This window comes from Rana temporaria, chromosome 2 (assembly GCF_905171775.1).
Source record: "Rana temporaria chromosome 2, aRanTem1.1, whole genome shotgun sequence".
NCBI lineage: Eukaryota > Metazoa > Chordata > Amphibia > Anura > Ranidae > Rana > Rana temporaria.
The window spans coordinates 293581534-293587873 of record NC_053490.1 but is presented as its reverse complement, the minus strand read 5'-3'; the positions used below and the strand labels follow the sequence as shown (position 1 = coordinate 293587873).

General features: G+C 49.4%; 1 protein-coding gene across 2 annotated transcripts in view; it reads left to right on the top strand.

Annotated features, from left to right (window-relative positions):
* Positions 1-6340, top strand: part of C2H1orf109 (chromosome 2 C1orf109 homolog) — a 33558-nt gene that overhangs the window by 597 nt on the left and 26621 nt on the right. The window lies entirely within an intron of this gene.

The following is a 6340-nucleotide window of genomic DNA, read 5'->3' as shown; positions in this document are numbered from 1 at the left end:
ATTTTAACGCTAGAAATGGCACCTGTAAAGCGCAAGTAGCATCTTTGAGGCTGTTTGGGAGCGCTGTATACATTTTTCCTAAACCGCCTCTGCCAATTGACATGAATGGGCAGCGCTTCGGAGGTGCAGCAACACAGGTGCTTTTAACCCCTGCTTTAGCTGCTAGCTGGGGTTCTAAGCACCCCACTATCGGCTGCAAAGTGCTGCTTAAACAGAGCTAAGAGTACTTTCACACTGGGGCTGCGGATCTGTTAGAGGAGAAGCGCTGTTCGTTTTAGCGGCGCTTTACCGCTGTTTAAAGTGATTTTTGTAACTTTTACCTACAGATAAGCCTATAATAAGGCTTACCTGTAGGTAAAAAAAATATCTCCTAAACCTTTACAGTTTAGAAGATATTCCTCTCGCAATGAGCCGCTGAATGCAGCAGCGCATGCGCACAGGGGATTTTTGGCTGCAGGCCCGGCAGACGCCGGATCTTGCCGGAAAGAAGTCTCCCGCGTGCATGCGCGGGAGTGACGACATCGCGGCTCCAGCCACTCACAGTGCTGGAGCCGGAAGACACGTCAAGGCAACATGTCAGCTACCTCGGCGTGGACCAGGTGAGTTACCGACGCCTCGTTCTAAGGTTAGTATTACATAACGAGCTAGTATGCATTGCATACTAGCTCATTTTGCTTTATAGGTGAGTAAAAAAACGAATTGGGGCTATACAACCGCTTTAAGCAGCACTTTTTGAAGAGGTTAAAATCTCCTGTGTTGTGGCGCTGCCCATGCATTCCAATGAGCAGGGGCGGTTTGAGAGTGCTGTACACAGTGCTCCCAAATCGCCCCAAAGATGCTGCTTGCAGGACTTTTTTTTCCTGTCTTGCAAGCACGCTGACCCAGTGTTAGGCACTCGGGCTTTCGCACTCAGGAGGCAGTTTAGTAGCGCTGAAAACTGCCTCAGTGTGAAAGGGGTCTAAAGCGCCACTAAAACGAGCGGCTCTTTAGCGCTAACGCACGGGCGGCTCCAGTGTGAAAGGAGTCTAAAGGCCCATACACACGATCTGACTTTTTGACAGCAAACCTCCGACGAACCTGTTTTTGCAGACAATCCGTCCGTGTGTACGATCGGACAAATGTTCGCTGTGAGAACAGACAAACTTTCCGGCAACAAATGTCAGATGAAGCAAATCCGATCGTGTGTACACAAGTCCATCGGACTAAAGTACAAACACGCATTCTCAGAACCAATGCTAAAGATCAGACCACAATAGCAGAAGTTGCCCAAAGGGTGGCGCTAAAGAGCAGAAAAAACACGTAATACATCTATTACGTCACTACATGCGCGTGTATGCATACCAAGTTCACAGACAGCACCCTTCAGAGCAAAATCCACAGAAAAGTCAGTTGGAAGTCCGATCGTGTGTATGAGGCTTTAGGCTACATTTACACTGGCCATTTAGGCTGGCTAAAATCATTGCTAGTCCTGTTCACTATAATGATAGGTTGCAGCAGGGCTCGACAAATCCCGGGCGCCAGGTCGCCATGGCGACTAGAAATAGTGTCCTGGCGATTTGGCTTGGAAGGTGGGCAAAAAAAAAAAAAACATTTTTTTTTTTGTGAGCTGGTGCCGTCTGGTGGTGAGCCATTGGTATTACAAGTTATTACCACCAGATGTGAGCTGGCGCCATCTGGTGGTGGCCGTTGGTATTACAAGTTAAGCATTACAAGTTAAACAGCAATTCTAATGTCATTTTTCACTGCCATCTTCTTCCCTCTAATTAGAACCCCCAAACATTATATATATTTTCTCTAGTCGTCTTCCAGGACAGCCTCTTGAGACCTTGGGCTCCTCCCTCCGGGACAGGAAACACGTACACCCTTTTCTTTAAAGGGCGGTCCTCTAGATCTCCTCCTCAGTTATTGTGTTTCCTGCCAGAAGGGAAGGAGCACGTTTTTTAAGGGACTTTTAAAAATGCTGGATTCCCTCTCTGCCTGGTACCCCTCTGCTCCTGCTAGGAAGAGAAAGGTCACCGTTTTTTTTTCACTGCTGTCTAAAGCTCAGAGAGAGTGGGAACCCTTGATGTCGGCATCCCCCCCGCAGTACCCAGTACCTGTTGCGTTGGTCTCCTTCTGAGGGCACAGCGCGGTACATCAGCTATGGCGGCGGCGAGAGACGCTGGCTGGCCATGCCGCTCTGCACTGCAGATCCTCTTCCGGAGCGGCGCTGAGGGGCGGGACGGATGCGTTCCACAAGGCGGAAGTGCGTCACCGGAACGGCGTCATCAAGGGGCGCTGTCGAAACCTAGTCCCATTCGACTTAAGCGCGGCAGTGGAAGGAAGGCACACGGAGCGGTGTGTTCCATACGCAGCCGGGCTGTTTAAGGACACAGGACCGATGGAGGAAGCGAGGCAGGCTACAGACTCCGGGTCCACCGGCTCCGGCGTCTCCCAGGTAAGGGGGGCTAGGCTGACTCTTCACTTACCTTGGGGGACATGGTCTGAATTATCTCAGGACCTTTTCTCCCTCCCTGGGCAGGGCCTGTGGTGGAGGGCTCCCCAGCACTTACCTTTTCTGACACACGGGTGGTTGTCAGGGGGCATTGTCTTTTATACTAAAACAGGGTGTTTGTGTTTGATTTTAGGTCAAATCGCAGGACAAAACGCCAGCACAAGCCCCTAAAAGAAAGTGCGCTGTATGTGGGGAAAAATTGGGTTCCAGCTGGAAAAAGCCTCTATGTGTAGAGTGCATCTCCAGTCTGGTCAAAGATGACTCTGTGGCAGAATGCCAAAAAGTCTTATCATCTGTAAAAGATGAGCTAGCATCCACTTTCAAATCTTTCCGGGGAATGATGGATAGGATGCAGATGCCGTCCCCGGTATATAGGACCCCTAGTGCCCCGTCCTTGGCAACTCCGGTCGAAGGGGATGAGCATGAGGAGGAGGAAGCAGGAGGGTCCACTCGGTCCCAGGCTTCCTCTCAGGTAGATTCAGCTTCTGGCTCTGAGCTAGAAGAAGAAGACTCTTCCAGGGGGACTAGATATAGACTGTCTCTAGAAGATGTGGGAGACTTGCTTAAAGCAATATATGAAACCCTAGAGATCCGAGAGGAACAGGTCCAGCTATCTAAGCACGACCAACTTTATCAAGGTAGTGTTGTAAAGACCAGGTGTTTTCCTGTTCATAAGTCGTTGGTGGAAACGATCTTGTTGGAGTGGGAGCAACCAGAAAAAAGACCTTTTTTTGCAGGGAACCTAAAGCGTAGATATCCTTTTGAGGAAGATACTACGCTCCCATGGAACAAAGTTCCAAAGCTAGATGCACCTCTGGCCAGGGTATCAAAAAGAACTGACCTGGCCTTCGATGACCTTGGAACACTTAAAGATCCGATGGATAAAAGGGGTGACATCATTTTAAAAAGGGCTTGGGATGCTTCCACTATTGCACTTAAACCAGCGTTGGCGGCTACCTGCGTAGCCAGGAACTTGGAGTGTTGGCTTAATCAACTCCAAGCGCATATCACTGCTGGTACATCCAGGCAGCAGATCTTAAAATCTTTCCCGTTACTCTTGAAGGCGGCTGGCTTCCTAGCCGATGCTTCCTCAGAATCGGTGAAGCTTGCAGCCAGATCTGCAGCGTTGGTCAACGCAGCCAGAAGGTCGGTCTGGTTAAAGACATGGACGGGTGACGCCGCATCAAAATTAAAACTCTGCGGCTTACCTTTTTCTGGCGATCACTTATTTGGTCCGGGTCTCCAGGAGGCACTAGAAAGGACACAAGATAAAAAGAAAGCCTTCCCGGAAAGAAAAAAGAAAGAAAATAAACGCTTTTTTCGAGGGTTTAGGCAAAACCAGAAAGACCGGGATTCACATCCTAAAAAACATTGGGTGGGCCAAAAGGGACGTGGAAGAGGAGGAATCTTGTTTAACCCTCCTCAGGTTCCCCCCAAAACCCAGTGACACTCAGGTCCCTGTGGGAGGAAGATTGGGGGAGTTCCTCTCACAATGGACAGAATTAACAGTCAGTCCGTTTGTACACGACCTCATAGAAAACGGCTACAGGCTGGAATTCTCAGTTCCCCCTCCCCCAATATTTTTGGTCACTCAACCTCCCAGAGACCGGGAGAAGGCAGAGGCCCTGGGTCTCCTTTTAGGGGACCTGTTGGATCAGAGGGTTCTGTTGGAAGTTCCCCAGGAGGAGGAAGGTCAGGGGGTGTATTCACATGTCTTCGTGGTGAAAAAGCCCTCAGGAAAGTACAGACTGATTTTAAACCTTCGTCCCCTCAACAAGTGGGTCCGGTACAAACGGTTCAGAATGGAATCGATATTTTCAGTCACCAGTCTGATCTTCCCAAAGTGTTATATGGCCACCGTGGACTTACGGGACGCATACTTACACATTCCGATCCGTCAGGAATGCCAAAAATTCCTGCGTCTAGCGGTAAGACTGGGTTCTGCTACCAAACATCTGCAATTCAGGGCCCTCCCCTTTGGCCTGTCTTCCTCGCCAAGGATTTTTACCAAAGTCCTAGCAGAAGCCCTGGCACCACTGAGACTCCAAGGAGTAACAATAGTGCCTTACCTAGACGATCTGTTGTTCATAGCCCCGTCTGGTCATCAGCTAGAGAGCGACCTGAAGGTAGCCCTGTCTTTCCTGCGTTCCCTGGGTTGGCTGGTCAACGAAGAAAAATCGCAGATGATACCATCACAGGAGGTGATGTACCTGGGATACAGAATATCCTCAGTAGAAAAGAAGATTTTCCTTCCCCAGGAAAAAATTCTCAAACTGGATCAGGCGGTTGCTTTTCTCCAGACGAATCAGGAGATCAGCATAAGGCAAGTTATGCGAGTTCTGGGTCTGATGTCGGCCTGTTTTCCGGCGGTACCCTGGGCCAGATTTCATTCGCGTCCTCTCCAGGCACATATGCTCAAACTATGGAGTGGCAGGAAGGAGGATTTGGACCTCACAATACCTATCCCAAAGAGCATTCAAAGAAACCTATGGTGGTGGAGAGCCAGAGAAAACCTGGACAAGGGTCTTCTCTGGGATCCGCCAGTGGCTCTGGTAATGACCACCGATGCCAGCAGGGGGGGTTGGGGCGCCCACCTGGAAGAAGTTTGGACCCAGGGTCAGTGGTCGTCCTCGGAGGTTCTTCGGTCATCGAACCAAAAAGAACTGTTAGCCGTTCTAAAAGCCATTCAAGGCTTCAAGTGCTATCTAGTGGGTCAGCATCTACAAATCAGGACAGACAACGCTGCCACAGTAGCTTATATAAACAAGCAAGGAGGCACAAGGAGCCCAGCCCTACAGGCAACAGCTACACAGATCTTGATCTGGGCAGAGAAAAATCTGGTACACCTTTCAGCTGTCCACCTAAAGGGCTCACTGAATACCCTGGCAGATTTCCTCAGCAGACAGGTAGTATGTCAGGACGAGTGGTCTCTAGACCAGGAGACTTTCTACCAGATAGTCTCACTCTGGGGACTACCAGAGGTGGACCTGTTCGCAGCAAAGGAGAACAGGAAGGTTACAACATTTTTTTCCATTCACCCACAAGACAAAGCGAAGGGGATAGATGCCTTTTCACATCCTTGGCATTTCAGCCTGGCATACGCATTCCCTCCAGTGAGGTTGATTCCCAGGGTAATCCAAAAATTTCTCAGGGAACCCGCGGATCTGATTCTGATCACGCCTTTCTGGCCCAAGAGGCCATGGTTCGCCAGCCTGTGGAGGCTGGCCCTGTATCCACCTTGGACACTTCCAGAGAAAGTAGACCTACTGTCTATAGGTCCAGTCCTTCATCCTCAGATAAAGAACCTGAAACTAACTGCCTGGTTTCTGAAGAGCAACTATTGAAAGCACGGGGTTTTTCAGATAAAGTGGTCACGACTCTCTTAGGGTGTCGCAAACCGGTGACTAGAGCAATATACTCTAAGGTGTGGAAAAAATTCAATTCCTGGAAGATACAACAAGGAATGAATCATTCTGGCATCCCAGTAGTGCTAGAATTTTTGCAGGCAGGTGCGGACTTAGGCTTATCAGTCAGCACTCTCAAAGTACAGGCGGCGGCCTTAAGTATTTTTTTGGATGTACCTCTTCAACAGGATCGCTTCGTCAAAAACTTTTTCAAAAGTCTGACAAGATCTAATCCAACTAGGATTAGAGCCTGTCCCTCTTGGGATCTGTCCTTGGTACTAAAGGCTCTTACTAACAAACCATTTGAACCGCTGGAAGAGTCTTCTCTGAAACATGTTACCCTTAAGACAGTCTTTCTAGTGGCCATAGCCTCAGCCAGGAGAGTCAGCGATCTTCAGGCCCTCTCTATTAGGGAACCCTTCCTATCTGTATTTGACGATAG